The sequence below is a fragment of the Planococcus citri genome, chromosome 3 (assembly GCF_950023065.1).
Source record: "Planococcus citri chromosome 3, ihPlaCitr1.1, whole genome shotgun sequence".
Taxonomy (NCBI): domain Eukaryota; kingdom Metazoa; phylum Arthropoda; class Insecta; order Hemiptera; family Pseudococcidae; genus Planococcus; species Planococcus citri.
Window position 1 is genome coordinate 19,769,489 of NC_088679.1, and position 21,887 is coordinate 19,791,375.

Genomic DNA, 21,887 nt, shown 5'->3' on the forward strand with positions numbered 1-21,887 from the left:
ATAAAATATTTTCATCAATTTTTATGAAAAATGATGCAATTTTGCCTCACTTATAAAAAAAAAAATTCAAAAAATCTTCATTTCTCCAAATTTTAAAGAAAATTTTGCCATTTTTGAGACAAAAACATACAGATAAGAATTTAAGAACTTGATTATTTTGAAACAAAAAACAAAATAAAACAACGATACCTATGTAAGGGGACAATATGCCTTCACTGGCTAGACAGGGATATTCATCGTATCTCTCTCAGTGGGATTATAAATCTTTCATCTAAAGGAAGTACTGGAGAATCCAATCAATAGTTCGATTCTACAGTACTTTACGTAGATGAAAGCATATACTCGATGCACTTAGGTAAGGTGTTAAGTACGTGGGAACCACCCAAGAGGTGTTTTCACATCGTTCCATTAAGGGCAGATGTGAAAAGCTCACAAGTTCGTAAAGCTCAATTCCTTCTCGACTCGAGGCTAGAAGCCAAGTTGAGATGGAATTGATCTTCACTTGTCGATTCGCGCTTCGTCTGGTAGGTCTGACCGCGGAAAAGTAATAAGGCCACTCACTCCTACGTAAGAGTTGTGCTTGAGTCCCAGGTCCTCTGCCTTAACGTTCGTGTTTAAGGGAGAGTATTCGCGTTTAAACTTAAGTCCTAAATTCGCTACCCAACGCGGGCAATTTGATAGTTACACGTAGGTGGGTAAAAGCGATCCTACTTACGCCACTATTTGGTGGAATATATATTGGTTATACGCGTAGAGTTTTATATGTTTTAGACTTAAGTTTCGTGTTGTAATTTTATTCCAAAATTATAATACACTTTTCGTGTTTATCGTGTGTTCTTATTTCGCGTGCGGTTCGAATTAATACAAGGTAAACTCGACTAAATCTGTTTAAATTTATACATATTGGTGTTGAAATAGCTGAGCTAGCAGCGGGTAAGTACTATTTTAAAAGGTGATATATTACATCTCTTAGGGAGTTAGATTCATCCTGACCTACTAGGGAAATATTCTTATCCTCCTATCATTGGCAACGCCTCTATCTATCTATTTAACATTGGCGCCCAAACGTTCCTTTCTGTGAAAAGATTTACGACATTGACTGCTTGTTTAAAGTGACAGTTTACTCAAAACGTCATAGTAAACCTTTCCTGAAGGGTAGCACGTACTTTGCGAGACGTAATTCTATGCTAAAGGCTCGTAGGCCACACATTTAGCAAAGAATCGTAACTTTATTATTTAAAATAAAGGTACTTCGAAATTTTCAATAAAATTCGAAAATCCAAAAATCTGATAATTTAAGAGTTTGAAGATTTGTTGGACTCGAAGAAATTTCGAAAACCCAATTAATTTCTGTGTATTTGAACTGAAAAGTACAAATATTCACGAAAATAATTATTCCAATACTCAGTGTATTTTTTATAAAGTGCTTCATTAACGTTTTTTGCTACTCGTTTTTTCTACCTACTCAAGGCTCTACTTAAAGTGAGTAACTTCAGATCAACATTTAGTTGAACTGAAAGGTAGAAAAGTTCCTCGAGAATCGAAAAGTGCGGACGACCTAGCAGAGACGATAATATTCACATAGAAAATACTCACGAGCATCCAGTTTTTCTTCTCAAAATAGCTCATTGTGAAGAAAAATTGTGACTAAATTAATCTAGTCATAAAAATCTATTGTGTAATTGAACTAACTGGGTACAATTATTCAATAAATTTATCCTCTCCTCTCTATCTAGTGGAAATTTTTTCGGAAAAATCTACCAGATAGCTTCCTATCAAAATTATTTCTTTCCTGTGCTTTTTACCTACGTCAAAATAGGTAACCTCCACCCTTTTTGTCAAAACGTAATTTTATACACTGTTATTTTTGTTTTAATTTGTTATTTGATTCGTAATCTATTTGATTACTTAATCTCAATTCAAAATTTCTAAAAGGGATTTGCAAATTTTCTAAATTTCTAAAAGGGATTTAAAATTTTGAGTGTGCTGTATCGTGGACATTTTTCTGTGTTTCATTAAAATTAAAATTTGAAAAATAGGTTATTGTTAAAATATAGTTACGTATTCACATTAACCGCCACGCGCCCCTACCGCCACCCAGAATCGTGTAGTTTTTGTCAAACTACCTGCGACGTTGTATACAACAAACCACCCTCTCGAACAAGGGTGAAACGAACGTGTTTCTTAAGTGCTTGTTGACAGTCGCGAAGTACCCTGCAGAGTTGATAGACTAATTGATTCTTGAAAAACCTTAAAGGTTAACAAATCAATACTAAGATAGCACACGAAGTCTGCTCATTAATTTTTATTTTTATTTAAATACAGACACAAGTCTGGAAACCTTTTTCTCACCCTTACGTGTAGTTATATGAATCAGGACGGTCCTGCATTTAATACGAGAAGAAAAAAGGGAGAAAAGAAGGCGAGTAGCACTCTGGAATCTAAAAGTTTAACACCTACGAAGATTTTAATTTCGAATAAAATCGAAAAAAGTACAGAAAGTACTCCAGAACAAGGAAAAATGTCGGACATTGAAGATTATATGCCACACATTTCTCACGAGTCATTTTTTGAAAGCCAGGTTAGTGATAATCAAAATGCAAGTACTTGTCAAATGGCTACTCAAGAAGTATTTGACAAAGAAAATGATCCACTAAATTTAAGTTTTGAAAAGATAATAGAAGAAGAACCTGAAAGGCTTCAACGACCTTTTCAACCTGGTGAATATAAGGAAGCATTAGATGATAAGACTTACGAATGTTTTTATAAAACTTGGGAATGGCAGGATGATATGCAGAAGGAAATAAAAATAAACTATGAACTTCAAGATAAACGCATTTTAAGAAATGCAAGATTAGCAGGAGAGGCTAAAGGCCAAGCTGAAGCAGCTATAAAAAAAGCTGAGGCAGCCACAACCAAGACAAATAAAGTCATTCAAGACGTCAGTTTATGGTACGACGATATTGTCCATAAATTAAAAAAGAGTGAGAAAATCGCCAAAGAAATTTCAGCGGATTTATGTTCTACGAAAACTAAGATCAGGGATTCTTTGAGAGTCAGAGATGAGGGATGCCAGAGGATGTTGGAAGAAATTAAAACTATTCAACAAAGAATGACAGCACCTGCACCTGTTCGTGGCGATTTGCAATTTATACCTCAAAAGTATAAAATGATTGACCCTAATTGTGTCAAAAATTCGGGAATTTATTTCTCCGACGAAATGAGACACTTTCCTCACGAATTCTTAAAGGAATTTGAGGATTTCTTTGAAGGAGTGGGATGCTCTGAAGCCCAGAAAATTATGGCTTTCAGAGCTGTGATTTTAACTAAAAATAAAACACAGTTCAAAGAAACCATAAAAAACATGAGCACCTATCAGGAAGTCAGAGATCAATTTTTATCATTCTATTGGAATATTGAAGCGCAAAATGACGCTATGATAGAATGTAGGTACAATAATGTACACGTCGATGACATAAAAAGCATGGCGGTACATATGATAAGATGGGCGAGAACTTTGAGCTATCGCACATATCATTATGATTCTGAGGTCATTCGTGTTCTAACGAATAAAGCCCCATTAGAATACAGATCAATGATTACTCAACCAGGTCAAACTATCGATCAATTTATTGAAAAACTTAGAGTTTTATCAAAAATTGACGTAGATCCCAAAAATGAGGTACCCTACGTAATAGGAAAAAGGCCTCAGGTAACGGTTCAACAGCAGAAGCTGCCATGGACCCCAGCAGCTCAAAGTGCTCAAAACCCAACAAATACAAATAAAATTCGTGTACCTGTATATGCGAAAACTCCAGAAAAACCTTCAACTTCTACGAGCGAAGAAAGCTCAAAAACAGCTGAAATTAAAACTGAATCTGGAGTCCAAAAAGGGCCTAATGGTGAAATTATAAAGAAAAAATTTAAACCTAAGAGTCCTTCGACAGGTCAAGTTATACCAGTGCACCACTTAGAATACGATCCAGAAACTGATCAATATTACGAGTTGAGTGACACTGAGGAAGAAATTCCACCTATGAACGTCCAGGCATTGGGTATTTTAACGGATATTTTAAGTAACCCCAATGCTGACCCCCTGGACATGCAAATGCTAACAGGGGCACTTGTGAATTTGGCTAAAGCCAATTCGCAGGCGGGAAACGGGAGCCATTAGAGGACAGCGGGGCATCTTCTAATGACTTTTGGGCCCCCAGTAATATGTTTGAAGATTACATATGGGCTGGAGATGGCATAGCGCATTTTTTAAAAAGGGGCCAAGTACAATTTCAAGAGCAAATACCTGGCTACTTAAGAGATCAATTGTGCTATGAGGATTTATTCGATAGATTAAAAAATGTGAATTTTCCGAAAAATAAGAGATTCATATTATCTTCAGGTCAAGTAGAAATTAACTACTCAAGAAAACCTTATAACGTACTTGAACAATTATTACGAAAAATAATTGCAATGCTTATAAATGAAAAAGAAGCAGAGTGCGTAATCTTACTCTTTCCTATAGTAAAGCCTAGAGCCATAGCAGAACAGGAAGTCACTATGGCTAGATATATCGCTTTTCGAGAAATTTACTCGAGAGTATGTAATGATACTAGGGTCTTTATTTGGAAAAAACCAGCTTACAGATACCTAGAAATGGAGACTTATCTCAACTCTCACGGTATAGAACGCTCAAGACCAAAAATGAGCGAATCTGGATTTGTGATGCCAAATGTGGATAAATTCCATTATGTAAAATCACTAAAACGCTATTTTCCATTAATAGCGACGTATCACGAGCTATTTGTGCTAATGTCTGAAGAAATTTATAAATTTGAAGAAATTAGAGCACAACTTACAGCAGCTGATGGACACAGGAGCATAACTGGACCCCTAAAGGACATTTATGATCCTGAAACAGCTCCATTTATTGACCCAGGTCATAAAGAAACTGAGTTAGATCAAGAGGATGAACTTTCTGAAGAAATGAAAAAATTAAATCACGAGGAGAAAAATTCCTCAATGACTTTTCTTCAACCTGTAAGCGTATTAAAACGCAAACTTGAGAAAAAACCAGTAAACGTGGTAAAAAAGCAACGTGTATCCTGGGCAAAGCAACTCAACTTGGTAAAATGTTTCGAAAAGGATGAACCCCTGAGAGCACTAGATGCAGTTGATAACGCATTAATTGACCCAGAGCAAATTTGCAGACATGTGGGGCCACAATTAGTGACCCAAACTGTGAATGACCCTACTTGTGTCATTCCAATACACATAGGCAAAAAGACCTTTGCTCTACAATTGGACTCAGGGGCCCTACCAAATGCAATTTCGAAAAAATTATTGACAACTTTGTTAAGGGAGTCACCTGAATCCATCAGATTTATTCCCCTCCGACGTACAGTCCAACTGAGGTTGGCTGATAATACAGTCATAAGGTCAATGAGCCATTTAGCTGTAATTCAACTTGAATTCGGCACTGAGCTCATTGGAGTGCCATTTTATGTACTCGAATCGTCAGGAAGTACATTCATTATGGGGAGAATATCATTAGAATACATAAAAATTCTGATTGATATTCCAGAAAGAGTAGCCACCTGTAGGATGGACCCCAATAATGAATACGTAATTCCTTTTATGAATGCTGACGAAGCTCATGAAGCTTTCACCATATTCTCACTGACCCAAACCAGCAGGCAGGGTCATAGAATGGTCATAGATATGGCCAAGCATACAAAATTGGCTGATATCCATAAAGAAATCAAATTAGAAGAAGAAAAAGCTCGAAAACTTTTTCTTGAAAATTTGAATAAAGACCTATGTGATGCTGTGAAAAATAAATTAATCATACCAGAACAGGCTAAATTGGCAGAAGAAAAATTATGCCAATATAAAGACATCTTCAGCTTGAATCCGGGATGCTATAAAGGGGAAGAAGTGGACTTTAAGTTCAAATCTGGAAATGAACATTTAAAACCCTGGAGAGGTGAAAAGTTCAGACCAAGTAAAAAACTTTTACCTGGCATCAGAAAAGCTGTAGAAAAAATGCTGGCGCTCGATATAATTCGACCTTCTCACTCAACCTATATCAACACGCTCGCACCTGTTGTTAAAAAAAACGGGGATATTCGGCTCTGCTTAGATGCAGATGAATTGAATAAACATTTAGAAAATGTACTAACAGAGCCGGATACAATTGAAAGTATGATTTTTGATAATCCTGGGGATATCTTATTTTGTACTCTCGATTTTACTGCTGGATTTTTACAAAGATTATTGAATAAAAAATCCAGGCAATTTACTGCTTTTCAATTAGAGGGGCAAGTTTACGAGTTCACAAGACTACCTTATGGTACAAAAGTATCAAGTGGACTTTTCATACTTATGATCAATGCAATAATTGCAAATAAAAAGGGTCGTACCAAGTACGTAGACGATTTGAAAATTTCAGGAGAAACTTTTGAAGAGTGCTTAGACAACTTAATTGAAGTTTTTAAACTCATTCGTGAGAGTGGCTTAAAGCTCAACCCAACGAAAACTCAATTTTTCAGGAATCGAGCTGATCATCTCGGCTTTGTGCTCAGTGACAAAGGCATTGAGAAACAAAGTGAAAAACTGAAAAAATTGGAAGAGTTTGAAAAGAAAAATACCAAAAAGGGTAAATTTTCTTTGAAAAAGAAAAATGACATTTTAGCCCTAGTTGGACTGACGGGATTATATAGGAATTTTATTCCCGAATATTCCCAAATTGTGAAGCCCATTTATGAGCTCACGAAAGGTGAATCTCAAAATGTAGAGTGGGGAGAAGAGCAGCAAAAAGCTTTTGAAAAGCTCAAGGAATTATATAATAAAGATTTCAAATTGCAGCAACCCCCCCGAGAAGGAGACTTATATTTAGATACCCAAATATCGCACGATGCGATGAATGGAGTATTATTTTTCAGACGTGATGAAGAAAAACAAATCATCATGTTTGTCTCAAACGCTTTCAAAGAGCATCAGAAAGAATTCACATTATTTGATAAAGAAATAATGTGTCTCGTAAAAAGCATTTTAAAATTGCAAATGTGGCTACATGGAAGAACTGTTCATGTGAGGTCTAACTTATTGCCAATAGTCAACAGATTTAGAGAAATTTCGCAAACTCACAGAAAAGCAGCTCACTGGATTACAGTGCTCAACAGTTTCGACTTAGTATACGACATGATCCACTCAAATAAGTCACTTTATAAAATTAAAGCGCCTGAGCTGGAAATTAAAGCCTTAGAGCTTGACTGTTATGAAGCTGATATTGAAAGTTCGGACACTGACTTGGGAAATTCAGATACTGATATCGAAAATTTTGGTTCTGATCTAGAACCCATTTCAGTAAATTTTATGCAAGAACATATTTCACAATTGCATAGAAAATTAGAACAAATTGGTAAAATTCAAAGCTTTGATGTTACGTGTCAAAAAATTATGAGAATTTTAGAAGAAAAAGTTCCCATAAATAATAAGAAACAGCGAGACATTCAAAAATTGAAAATGATGAAATTTGAAATTCAAAATTCCAAAAACAATGAAAAAGTTCTACACAGAATTTTGGAGAATGGACTGAAAGTTCCATGTCTCCCAGACGAACTTTTTTACGATACCATAGATTATTTACACGATTCCTATGGTCATGTAGGGGCTGCGAAATTGGACATGATTTTTCGCAGAATTTACTACCATCAATGCTCGTTGGCATATATAAAGGAAATTTGCAATACATGTATCGTATGCAAAGTTAATAAAAGCTATACAAATAGCAAAACAATAGAATATGCACAAATTGAGGCATACGCTATTGGCGATGTACTCTCAGCGGACATTTATGGACCCCTACCTGCTTTAAAAAATCAGCCAAAATACCTCTTAGTTGTGAAGGATATTTTTTCAAATAAAACCTGGTTGCGCACCTTATTTCAAATTAAAAAGAAAGAAGTGTGTCAACAAATGGCTACAATCATAGAGTACATAAGTAATAAAAATATTGAGATCAAAAAGGTCATAACAGATAATGGGTCACAATTTATCTCAGACTCATGGTATAATCTATTAGAAAACCATGGCATAAAAGTGGCGCACACAAATGTGTATAACCCACAATCATCGTCTGTGGAAAGGACGATGAGGTCAATTGGAGATAAAATTAGGGTCAAATTAAATAAAAATCACGATCCCTATAAAACTCATCTGGGATGGCACCTACTCATTACTGAGGTTGAATTGGAGTTGAACAACACTCCAACCTCCTTCGGTTTTAAACCTAATGAGGCATGGGGAATTAAAGATAAAATTTGTGAAACCCTACCTCAACAATCAATGAAATTTGATTTTAAATTTGAATTGACAAAAATTAGGAAAAAGATGTCTGAGAAAGAAATTCCCTCGACGACATTTTTAAAATGCATGGAAAATAAATTGGATCCAGAAAAGGACTTAATTTATGACACTGATGGCTACGTCAGGGTGACAGCTGACGGGGCTTGCTCCAAAAATGGCGATATAAATGCCATAGCTGGAATTGGAATCTGTTTCGCTCCAGACTCCAAAATGAACATTTCTGAAAGAATTGTCAATAAGCATTATGCCACTTCTAACAATTTAGCAGAATTAATGGCGATTCATGTGGCACTTAGAGTACTAAAAGCGAATAATATTAAAAAAGTAAAACTTTTGAGTGACAGCAATTATGCTGTAAAAGCTCTAAATTATAGCATATCAACATGGCAAACGAATAACTGGAAAAATGCTAAAAACAAACCAGTTCATCATGAAATGCTATTCAAGAAAATTCTAGAATTAAAAATGGAATTTGAAAGCGTAGAATTTATTCATGTTTACGCCAGAAAACATGAATACACGAACATAATTGCTGATAACCTTGCGAAAAAGGCTGTCTACACAGTCGAGCAAAAACAGCAATGTATAAGTGAAATGTCTGAAAGACAAGTGATTGAAAATTTCATAAGAGAGAAAAGGCGATTAAAAAGAATTGAAGTAGAATATGCTTTCAATAAATCGCACTTAGACCCCATCTTATTAAAACCAGGAGATTGGGTCCTTATGACAAATCATAAACAATCGAATGCGGAACGAAAAACTGCATCAAAATTGTATGAAAAAAGGACAGGTCCTTTCGTAATAATTCAGAGAAACGGGCATAATTGTTACTTATTACAGCCTAAGGATGGAAGTACAGTCAATAGGGTGGCCAACATACGCCAACTCACCCCATTCATTTCCAAAGAAAATTTGGAAAAACTGAAAAACGACACCTGTCTAAAATCAAAATTAGACTCTCGAACTTTAGAACAGAAAATTAAAGATTTTTTGACTGAATATGAGAAGGAACTTCAAAACGGAATGGATGAAGAATTTGATGAGTTTGTAACTCCAAATTTCGAGCCAATTTCAAAAAGCGACCTTAAAAACGCTTCAAACAATGTCTTAAAGGAGCTCAGTGCCAATGCGCGTGCACAACGTGCAGCGGAAAGGGAGGCTAAGAAAGCTGAAGGTAATCCGAAAACGTCAACTCCTGAAAACACTGAAAAAGCTCCAAAATTGGAATTCCCTGAACAGCTAGAAATTGCTGGGGCAGTCCAAGAAACCCCAACCCTAAAAAGAGGGAGGGGGAGACCCAGGAAAATAGACTTTAGTAAAGTCGAAAAAATTCCTGAAATAATTGAAAATAAAAAAGGTACTATAGATACCAATAAAATTCTAGAAGAAATTATTCAACTAGAACCCACTCAGGATGACAAAATTTTGGAAAAATTGGGCCCAACAGACCCAAAGAAAGTCCAAAATTTTGAAAATTCTAAAGACTTAAGTACAGGGGCACTACTTGAGGATTCCTCACTCATAAAAAGACCTAGAGGAAGACCCAAAAAGTGTACTCCCCGTGAGCCCACTGGTGAACCCACTAGTGAGCCCAATATCACTGTAAACTTGGCTGATTCGGAACCAAAAGATGAAAATGAGAATCTCTTTGGAGAATTACCAAGTCTTGAAACTGATGAGGAATTGAGCGACTCAACCTCAGAAAAATCAGTAATCAATCAAGCTATCACGAAATCTGATTTTAAAAAGTCTAATAATGACAAAGTCACTTCAACCCCAAAGCGTTCAAAACGCATATTGGAAAGAAAAATGCGCCTAGGGGAGGACCCCAAAGCCATTAAAAGACCAAGATTGGAGTTGAAAAAACTGGACTATGGTTCGGATAGCGATGAAGACCCTTACTCACTATTCTTTGAGGCAGTTATGGAAGCCTACAACGAAGAATATCAGAGCCTAAATTCTATGACAGTTTTGGAAAATCAGGATACCGACCAAAATGCCATAGAAGTCGTGGTAAATCCATTCAGGACAACGGACGACGAAGATTCAGAAAGTTCAAATGACTCTGAATTTTATGAAAGAATAAGTGAAACCATAGAATTGGTCAGAAACGCGACTGAAGAAAATTCACCTGATAGGAGCTCTGAAAGCTCAGTGGTCACTGTCATAGAAAATGATCAAAGCACAATCATTTTCTTTGAGACAGAGACAACTCAGGAGGACGCTAGAATAAGCGTTCAACCAACTAAAAGGTTGATACCAATTTTTGCTTCGGCGATATTTATTGTAATTTTATTTAGCGTATTTCATGCATTTTTAAATAAAAAAACTTATGATGAATAAAAATATGCACTTGTCTACTTATTTCAACTTTTTCAGCACAATTCTCACTCTCTTTTCGAAAAAAGGCAGGAATGAAGAAAAAATGAAAAAGGGGAAAGAAGAGACAGGTATGAAAAGGAAAAATTCTAATTTGTTAAAAACAATAAAAACCCATTCGCTCTATAAAAATTATTAAAATTCTGAAACCTTTTCTCCGGTACTATTTTGGAACTTTAGAAATAAAATTTACAAAAATTAGTGAAGGAAATGAGGAGCAGAAAATAAAAAAAGGGGGGGCGAATGAAAAATCAAAATTCAATTAGGATTTCGACTATTTCCAGGAAATACAAAAACCATATAAAAATGGCCCATTTCCGATTTTTCGCAAATTACAACAAAAAATGATAAAATTACCCTTTTGTTGTGTTTTCGTTTTTTACTCCCTATAGAATTTTGGACAAAATTCATCAATAGGAATATCTCAAAAAAACTCTAAAGTTTTCACTTTTTTGACCAAAAAGGCAAAAAGAGAAAATTAAAACTTGTTCTCAAAAATAAAGATAAAAATTTTTTTTTTGGGGGAAGAATATTTTGACAAAACCTTTCTGATCAACTTTGAAATCATTTTTCAGAAAGAAAAAATTTCAGAGTAACTTCTTAAGAATACTGAGGCTAAAAACTAAAAAATTTCAAATCCATTAAAAAGGAAATAAAAATTGAAAATTTTGAAAATGGATTTTCAAATTTTGAAGAGTTAAAAAAAAAAAAAAAAATTCAAATTTGGATAAAAACATTTTATTCAGCTTCTCGAAACAAAATTTGAAAAACCCAACAGAATGCTGATTATTGACGTAAAAATACCCAAAAATACATTCTAAAAGAAAATAATATTTTTTTTGAGAGAATTCAAAAAATGGGAAAATTTTCAGAAAAAGCTGATCGAAATTAGCGTCCCAAAATATTTTTTCAATTTTTCAAATTGGTCCTAAATTATAAAAACAAGACATTTGCCTCACTCTTCAGACGAAAAACTGAAGAATTTGCCAAAAAATTTGGCACAAGCATTCAGAGTTGTCTACCTAATGAAAACTCAGACCTCGGAGACAAAAAGAGCTCACCTAAACAGTTGCTCTAAGTTGTCAAAACAAAAATCAGAAAGCAAAGAAGAATTTGCTAAAAAATTCATCATCTTTGCCCATTTTTCTTCTTTTCGGAAATAAAGAGAAACCTCTCTGAATGGGGGACACCACATCTGCCCTCAATTCGCCCCAATAGTTGCCTTAAAAAATTAGCCTACGTTTGTCCCTCTGACAACTTCAGAAAAAAGAGAAACTTCAAAAATGAAAATTTTGAAATGAAATTTTGAAAAGTCAAAACACCCCATATTACGTTTGCTCCACAAAAATTAAAATTGTCAATTTTTGAAAAAACCGTCCAAATTTTGAAAAAATTGCTAATCAGAGTTAATGAAAAATAATCATTAAAAAATTGAATTGAAAATTCATACTGGGTTAATGGAGATTTTCTCTTGGCAAATTCATAATTTTTTTTTGAAAAGGAGAACTATGGGATACATTGGAATGGCTCGAAAAATTCAAAATTTTTCCAAACAATCCAAACAGCAGGGGGAAAACTCAAAATAAAAACCTCTGTATAAGGAATGAAGAAAACTGCATCCAAAATGCTGAAAAACTCATTCAAAAAACCACTTTTTTCTCACTTTTGGAAACTTTTTCTCGAAGGGTCCAGAGAGTGGCTTTTTCTGGTAAAAAGGCCACCCTCTCGACACTTCGATGAAAAAACCAAAAACTCATAACCTGAAAAGAGTTGAAAAAATCTACAAGTATTTATTGTATTTAAAAAATTACATTAAATATGAATAGGCATGGAAAAAATTTCGTACCTCAAACCCCCAACCCTCCAGATCATAAATGGATGAAGTTAAAGCAATTTTTTGAAAAATTGAAAATTCAAAAAATTTGAAGAATTTGAAAAAATTTGACAAAAATAAGTATACGTTGAAATCACGAAACCCAGGGAAAAATGGAAAATATCCAATCCCTACACACCCCTATACTTGTAAAAAATCTAAAATTTTGCAAAAACTCATTTTTCAAAAAACCAAAATTTTTTTTTGGAAATTAAAACTTTCGAAAATTGGTCAAAATGTAGTAATTCATTACGATCCTATATAATATGAACAGTAATGAAAATAAAAGCCTTCAAAAAATTGAAAGTTGAAAATTTGAAATTTTTTCAAAAATGAAAATTTCTAAAAAAAAAAAAGGGCCAAAATCGACGGATATAGGTTAAAAATCAAAAACGATCGATCATAAAGTTGAAGAAATAAATCCTCTTCGATTTCCTTCCCCCTACCCATACCAAAAATGCACTCTAAAGGGGTCAAAAAATCACTTTTCGCTTTCTAACCCATCAAAAACTGAATTTTCATGGGAAAATAATTACTCTAAAAATCTCCCCTGAAATTAATGCTAATAGTCAATTATATTGACATGGCAAAAAGACACCTGCCTATGAGCAAAATAAGAGGAGATTAAAAGTAGATTGAAAATTATCAATTTATCTACCAGCCATCGGACGACAATGTTATCTGCAACGTCGCCGAGGCCGATAATTTCCTCGAATTTTGCAAGTTCTAAAAGAAGATATCGCAGATAAGAAAAAAGTTTAGCCAAAACCGGATGGGTTGAAACCTAATCACAATAAAATAAAATAATAATACCCCCGACTGACGCAATATTGGATATAGATTTGAGTGATTGCTTGACAAACGTTCGAAGACTGTGGTTTAAAAAGCATCTTGTGCATGAAAAAGCAAAGTTTGAAAGTGTTTTGTGAATCGTGAAGTTATTAAACGTAATTTTCATCGTGGGTATCCTGCTACAATTTCAAGAGCAGTCCTATTTAATTGAAAATTGTTCGATTGATAATCTACTGTAAGTACTATTATCACTCATACATACCTATACCTGTTATGTACTATTTATTTTGCATTATATGTACTTATACGTGTATGTGATAGTATAGATAGGGTAGTAGGATGAACGAATCACAAGCCAGCCGGAAGTATTCGATCATCCTACTAAGCCAAAATTGAGATTTGCCATTCTCGGCATGAGGTAATTTTTCTGCTCATTAATACGAGCAGAAAAATTTACACCCATTCAGAACCCTCAAAAAATGTTTCAAAAACGGAATTGTGAAACACTCCAAAAATGGGAAACTATGGCTGACTTACCCCCAACCATATCAAAAAACTTCCCAAGTACTCTGCTAGAGTACAAAAATCTGAAACGATTTCGATAAAATGACACAAAATCTGATAGATTCGATCATTTTGAAACTAATTAATTCAGAAAAGTCGTCACTTAGTATTTACGACAAAAAAGTGAAGTGGTCCCTGAAAAACTTCGAACAAATTCAAATCAGAACCAAATTTCAATCTTCATTTGTCTTGAAAATAATTAAAATTAATAAAAAATCATCCAAAAGGCGATTGGCCAAAAACTAAATTTGAAAATTTAGGAAAATAACCTAAAAATCAGTTAAATCTGAATAAGTAGGTACTACCTACCAAACCAAAACTATCTTACTAAGTAGAAAATTTTCTTAAACTAATTTTGCCTCGAAATTTTAGTATTGAATTACTCAAAAAATAATCCTATTTTGAACCTAGGACTAAAATAAAAATCCAAATAGGTACCTACCAAACAGATTTTTTTTCTCTTTTCAAGTTTTATTAAAATTACTCCTTTTTTTTTTTTTTTTTTTGACTCGAACATGATAAAAAAATACCTGATAGGTAAGATTTGGAATTGAGAAACTAAAAAATTTACAAACAAGTAGGTACCTACCTACTTCAATCATTTGGCAAATTTACCCAAAATTTTCTGTTTATTTTCTCCAAATGAAATAAAAATTAGAATTTGTTTAAAATACCTTATTCTATACACACGAAGACAACTTTTCACAACAGTTCAGAAATAAAATTATTTTTACCAAATAGGTACCTATTAAAAGAAATTCTGAAACACATTATCTCAAAATTATTAGCTTTCCACCAAAATGAATAATATGGACAATTTTGAGGAAATTTTAATACTAAAAAGTTTAAATCCAAATGAAATTTCAGTTAGGTAGGTATACCTATCTACCTCACACAAAATTCGTCTGTTTATTTCACCGATCTAAACGATAAAACTTCGGGGAATATTTTTTAACTACATGAATTTTGAAAATCAAAATGATTCAAACAAACAAAAATCCGAAAAAACCTAATAAGTAGGTACCTACTCAATACAAAATTTTGAACTTTTTACGATCTTCTTTTTCTAAAACTACTGAAAGTAGAATTCAAAATGAAACATTAACAAATTCTAAGAAAATTCGAAAGATTAAAATGAATTTTTTTTTTTTCTTTCAAAATCAAAGGAATAGGTATACGTACCTACCTATTTCCTAACTCGAAACTAAATATTCATGAAATGAATAAAAAGGGACCACAAAACTTTAAGTCAATAAAATTAAAGTCGTATTGAACTGACTAAATTAATTAAAACCCTTCGATTCCCCCCCTCTTTTCTTTTCTTTTTTCCTAGATGCCGAAAAAAGGTGAAAAACAGCAGATCGACTCGAAAGAATGGAAGGTCAAAGTGAGCTTACCTCCCACGCCCAAAAATCCGATCACAATAAAGGGACGCCCAACATCGAAATTCATGGGCCTCGTCTTAGCTGGATATTGGTTATATGACTTGGGGAAGACATACATAACCACGAGAAAAGAGGATAAAAAAGAATGATTTATTCGAGTTACTTTGGTGTTCTTTGTAGTTGTTATTTTTTGTTTTCTTTTTTCGGTGACTCGCACCATGTTGTGTATACTCATACCCAGTATCTTTTCCTAAGTTTATGTTAAAATAAAGCTAAAAAATACGTATGAACAACGTGTCGCCTACTTCATTTTCACCTATACAACTTAAAAGGTTACCTACAATATTATACATACACTCAGCGCGAAAAATAATGCCTATAGGCTAAATTACTCCAAACTACGAGAACATGGACAACGAATTCGTCCATATCTGGTAAGTACATAAATCTGTCGAGGTAAAACACTGTCAAAGAATAAATCCTTCGACACATCGAATATTCACACTTTGAAAATCGATAGGTACCAGACTTTCCAATACGAGAGTCTGGACCTTATAAAAATTAGCTCTTTTGGGAAGGGATCTCAGGGAGTAAAAAATACATTCGGGATAAGTACTTAAAAATCAAAACTAAATTCAGTTGGTATTCTATTTCGAAGGTGATAACTTCTAAATTTTTATTCAATAGAAAATATCGTGCAGTTTTAGTAACTTCAAAAGTCAAATACAATTACTCCTAAAAGAATTTAATTCAGTTTACATCGATAAAATTTTTCGAACAATTAATTAATCGCGAAAAATAATTAAAAATTTACAACGCGGTAATTAAAACAAAATTTATTCGTACACCACCCACGGTGTGAATCGAACGTCAACCGGTTCGGTAAATTTTGAGTGAATCGAGCTGAACGCAATTGATAATTATTATCAATTTTCGGTCAAAACAGTTGTATTTTTTACTTTCAAAACATTGTGTTTTTTCGATTGCAAAAATTGAGCGAAACAATTATAAGTTATACCTGAAACGCCTAAACCTAGTATTGAAGAAAGTGGAGTATTCCAAAAACTGGATGTACGAATTATTGGAAGATTTCTACAGAACCGAAGTAAGTACAAGTGCATTTAGCTCACTAATTTTACCGGTTCGATCAAAAAATTGCCACTAGTTGCAAGGATCAAAATTGGATAATAATTTCAAACACGTTTAGAAAATCTCGAACATTAAAAATGTCAAGTGTTAAAAACCCTATAAATTTTGGAAACAAAACACCAGAAATGGTACTAAATTTAACTGTTTCGGAAAAGTGCATGAAAAACACACAAAATTCTCCCATTAAAAGTACACAAATTTCTCTAAATGAAAATGAAATTCAACGTTTTGTAAAGATTCGCGAAAAGAAAGAATTACCTACAAATCGTTCAAGTGTTCCAAAATCCGAACAATAAATTTGCACCATTTCCATCGAAATTCTCAGTTTCAAAAGCCTACCAATTTTGAATACCGAAATCTTTTCATAACTACTACGATGAATTCCAACTAGTGCATTTTGGAGTAAATCACAAGCAGATATTTGTGAACAAAGTTGTGGATTCTAGCCAATAATCTTGAAACGCTCAAAAACCAAGAAAGTTGATCTTTTTTCAGAAAAAACCAAAAATTCGAACACTAAGTTCGTGGCAAACTTTTGGTATCATACTAAAATAATCCAAAACCCTATTTTTTGAAATCTACCACTCAAACTTGAATACTAAAAAATTTCCGATTATTGGTACCAAATTGGCTTATTTATTTTTTCTTCGAACCCCATTATCAAAAGTTGATTTTTTTGTAGAAAATTGATTGATGATTCGAAAACAGTGTTATCAGAAAAAGCCATAAAAATGCAAATTCTGTATTGTTCCGAATTCACCCCCATTTCACTGACAATTAAAATTATTAGAGTGAAAATTCTGAAAAATCGAATCAAACCTTGATCAGGTTAAAATTTTCCTTTAGAAAAAGTTGATTTACTCAAAAACCACACATTTTGCCTCAAACGTTTATAAATTTTCAAATTGTACCCCGACTAAGGTATTAATTTAAAAATCCATCTCAAGTTTGGGCTAATGTCTAGAATTTTTTTTCTCTTCACAAAACAAACTAAAAGTTTGAAAAACTCTACTCGAGTTTACAACCCAAAAAACGCTATAAAATACTCAAAGTAGAAATCTTTTTGGAACTTTCTTCGTAAATTATTCATAAAAATTGAAAAACTGATAATCAACTGAAAAACAATTCGATTCAGGTAGCGGAAAAATTGAATTTTTTTTAGCAATCAACAAATTTGTCCCATAAAACCCACAAAAAATTAAACCATCACACATTTTGAATTTTTTTTTAAAAATATTTCAGTATTACCGATGATTTACAATTCAGATTATTTCGAAATTTGGAAAATATTATCTAAACTAAAATGAGATCAAAATTGAATATTCACACTTTTTTCAAAACCTCAACGAAATAATCTTAACTACCAAAAAACCAAAACTCGAAAGTGAATTAAGTATAGAATAAAAAGTTCGAAGAAACTTTAGAAGAATAATAATAAAAATTCCTAATTTTTCGCCTACCTAATTCTACACATTTCGAGAAAATGATTTTTTTTTACCTTAAAAGAAAAATAGAAAAATATAACAAAAAAAAAAAAATACTTAAGATAAAAATGAATCAACAAAAACGTTGAAAAACTAAAAAATAAAAGAGCTTTGGCAATTAAATGACTAGAAAAAATAATAAAAAGCTGAAAATTATATTTTCAGAAAAAAGTAAAATATTTTTGGTAACTAAATAATAATCAAAAAACAATCAAAAATTAAAACTGAATGTTTCGATGAAAAATAAAAAATCTTTGGTTTCGTAAAAATTAAAACTAACAAACATTGAAAAAATTTATCAAAATAAATCACAACCCAATAAAAACCAAAACAATAAAATGATTTAACAAATCGTAGAATATTTCATCTTTGGCTAATTTCTCGAAACAAAATGTAAATGAATACCCTTTACTGCCCAATAATCCAAAAAATCACTAATTTTGACCGATTTTCAATTGTTTTAAAAGTTTCAAATACTCCTAAAAGGAACAAACAAGACCCAGTAAGCGGTATTTGAATCGAATAAACTACAAGTTTTACACAACTTTTAGTTGAAAAATGAATTCATTTTTGAAAAAGATGAAAAAATAATTATTTTTTCAATAAATAACTAATCATAAAAATTTGTTGAAAATTTTATTTTTTCAGATGGAAATGAAGATCTTATTGTGCGACGAGTGTACGGAATCGTTGGCCGAGCCAGGGGAGCACGCTCCAAAGGACGAGAATGGGGTGAAGAAAGAGGATCCACCGTATGTAACGGTTTGTAAACATGCGTATCATTGGGGATGTATCCACTATCTTTTCAAAACGACTACAACCCCCTCTCGCATCATTTGCCGTCATCCAATGTGCAATCGAAGCCTCACGAATTTCGACTTCGTCCAATTGGATTGTCCTACTAGGACACAGGTGGTAAACCAACCCCCCAACAACGAGCACATCAGGCAGATGAGATCGACGATAGGCCAGCTCCAAAAAGAGGTCGAGGTCTTGAAAGAATTGATTAAAAATCTACAAACCAAAAATGAGAAACAGGCAGCCGAACTGAAAGAAAAAATCGATGCGAACGCCGTGCTTTCGAGCTCATTGACCGATCTAGAGCGCCGATTCAATCTCCTAATGGACCAGAAATTGAATCAGTACATTCAAGCTGGACCATCGACCCCCTCCTCTTCGATCACGTCAGGATCATACTCGAAAATTCCAGCTTTAATGGAATTAGGTACTTCGTACGTGGGACCGCCAGAGTATGATCTCACCAACGAACCCCAGCGTCAAATTCGATTCGACGCACCGGGTGTTGAACCTATGGATACGATGAGCTCGCAAATTTCGATTCCTCAAAAAATTGAGTACTCAACACCGCTAAATCAGTTGTACCCGACGCAAGAGTATTATAGAGATCGCAGTTCATCCCTACCTTCAGCGAACCGAGGAAGACGAGGAATCAACGAGCGAAGAGTATTCAGAATGCCGCGAGGTACTACGAAGCGAGGCCCGCCACCGAGAGCGCTATCTCCGCGCGAAAATGAGCCCGAAGTACCTGAGGAAAAGAAAAACCCATCCGCCGAACAGCCCCGGTACCACAAAAAATACCTGTCGCGTTTTGGCAGATCTTCCAACGAACTCGAGCCCTATTATCCAATGAACGCGTACCCGTTTTATTTCACCGCCGCGGGCAGACAGGACAAAGCTAAAAATATTCACATGGTACTTTTTATGAACCAAGCGATGATGATCGGGGACGGACATATTCATGCGATGGTACATTGCATGGTTGATGAAGAAAAATATGGCCAATACCTCGATAATACCATCTATCGGCGAGACCTCTTAGCGTCTGATCTCTTTCGATTACTCGATTCAATGATAATATTACCGAAAAAATTATTTATCTCGATCGGTAATTTTGATGTGGTCTGCAATACATCTTACGATGACTTCACCGATGAAATGACGAAGATCGCGAATCTCCTTAAAGAGAAAAAAGTAACGGAGCTGATTTTAGCACCATTAGTGCACACGCCCCAACTTAACAACATCGCTTTTGACCACATCAAATTGGCACTGGAAACAGACTGGGGATTGTTAGCAGGTGCAAAGACGACGCGAGTAGACGAATTTTTCGAACAACTGGATAAAATCCCACCGCCCAGAGATGAATTTGGTCCATACCACAACATCAAACGCTACGAAGAAATTTTGGACAAATTGGCCGAAAAATTCATCCCCCTTCCAATTTCTCTGCAAGAAAAAATCAAGAAAGGGAAAGTACTTCAGCCACCGAGTAAAGATCGACGACGCATTGAAATGCTCCGAAAAGGCCTAATTTCAAAAGACACCGAATCGAAGCCGACCATGTCAGTCCCACCAACCATCAAACAGGAACAAATGGAAACTGACGATAAACCCTACACTCCGGATCAGTTGGCCGAATTAAAACGGATCGAAATAAGAAAGAAATTAATCGAACAGAAAACAGCTGAAAACGCCCAACTAGGCAAATCCGATGAGCACCCTGTAGGAGCTTCGACCAGCTCAGAATTGGCACCCGAAAATGCGCAAAATACGACACCGCAAATGCCAATTTTGACACCTCGTACCGACTTAAATCCGGCCACGCTGAACATGTCATCGACCTCCGCTCAGGCTATTAACCTGCCAGAAGTGACGCTTACCGCTATTAACGGTCAACAGGTGATACCACCCCTCACCTTTGGGATGAACTGGCAAACATTATTTGACCAGCATGCGCAGAGTTGGACCCAGGAAATGGAGCACCAAACTAGCGCGACGACAAACGAGTCTGAACAGGCTCCAAAAACACCGAACGTGTCGCTCACTGAAGAGCCCATCGTCATCTCTAGTGACGAGGAGAAAAAAGAGGGCTAATGGCTCATATTTCAACGCTCTATCGACTCAAGGTAAATTGCACAGAGTTTTTTGAATTTTTTATATCGCGTAAAAAATACCCAAATATTTGAACTACTTTTTCAAAAAACTCGAATTTTGGAAGAAATACCATCCAAAAATTACCTAGGTACAAATACGACTAAAAAACAAAAATCAAAATTAAAACTCGAACGAAAGTACCAAAAGTCATCAGAAAAACCCCTAAAAATGTCGATATGAGTAAAAATTGACCCTCTCAAAAATGTAAAAATCAATCACGTTATTTTTCCTTCAATTTTTGTTATTTTTTTAATTCCAAATCAGCTTCGAAAGCTTTCATTCTTGTTTATTTTTTGTTATTCGAACAAAATCTCTCTGAAATAGAAAGGAAAAAGTCAAAACTTATACTTTTTCGTTTTTTAGATTTTCTGAAGTTTTGAATAATTTTATTTATTGTATAAAAAGTGATTGATTACAAAAAATTACCCCCTAAATTTTTTTTTAGAAAAATCAGACTGATTTTTTAATGGAAAATGGTTTGAATTAAATTAAATAAAAACTCGAAATATTCGCGAATTTTCTACCTCTTGACTCAGTTTAAAAAGCACAATTTTGGCTTTAAAAGTGCTTAGGTAGTCTTCAAAAAATAAAAAAATAAAATCGTCGTAAAAAAGACCACCCAGCTGGAAGACAACATCCACCTTCCCACAACCGGTACCGTTACGCTCACGACCTTCACCAGTAACCTAGTAACCGCCAAAACCACCTAAAAAACTGTGTCAACCTAAATTCCATTTTCCATTCATCGATCCGACCATTAAAACGACCCGTAGAGCAGAAAAAATGAACATCCAAAAATGTAAATAAAGTTAAGATGTAATCTATTGAATATTTATTGATATTTTTTTTTCATTACAAAAAACTCTACGCATTAATTTATCTATACATTTGTATAATTAGGTTATAAAATAGCACAAAATATTTTTTTTTAAATTTTTTTTT

At 34.1% G+C, this 21,887-nt stretch overlaps 1 protein-coding gene across 1 annotated transcript in view; it reads left to right on the top strand.

Annotated features, from left to right (window-relative positions):
• The window catches only part of LOC135841514 (protein lozenge-like), an 80,869-nt gene that overhangs the window by 17,115 nt on the left and 41,867 nt on the right, over positions 1–21,887 (top strand). The window lies entirely within an intron of this gene.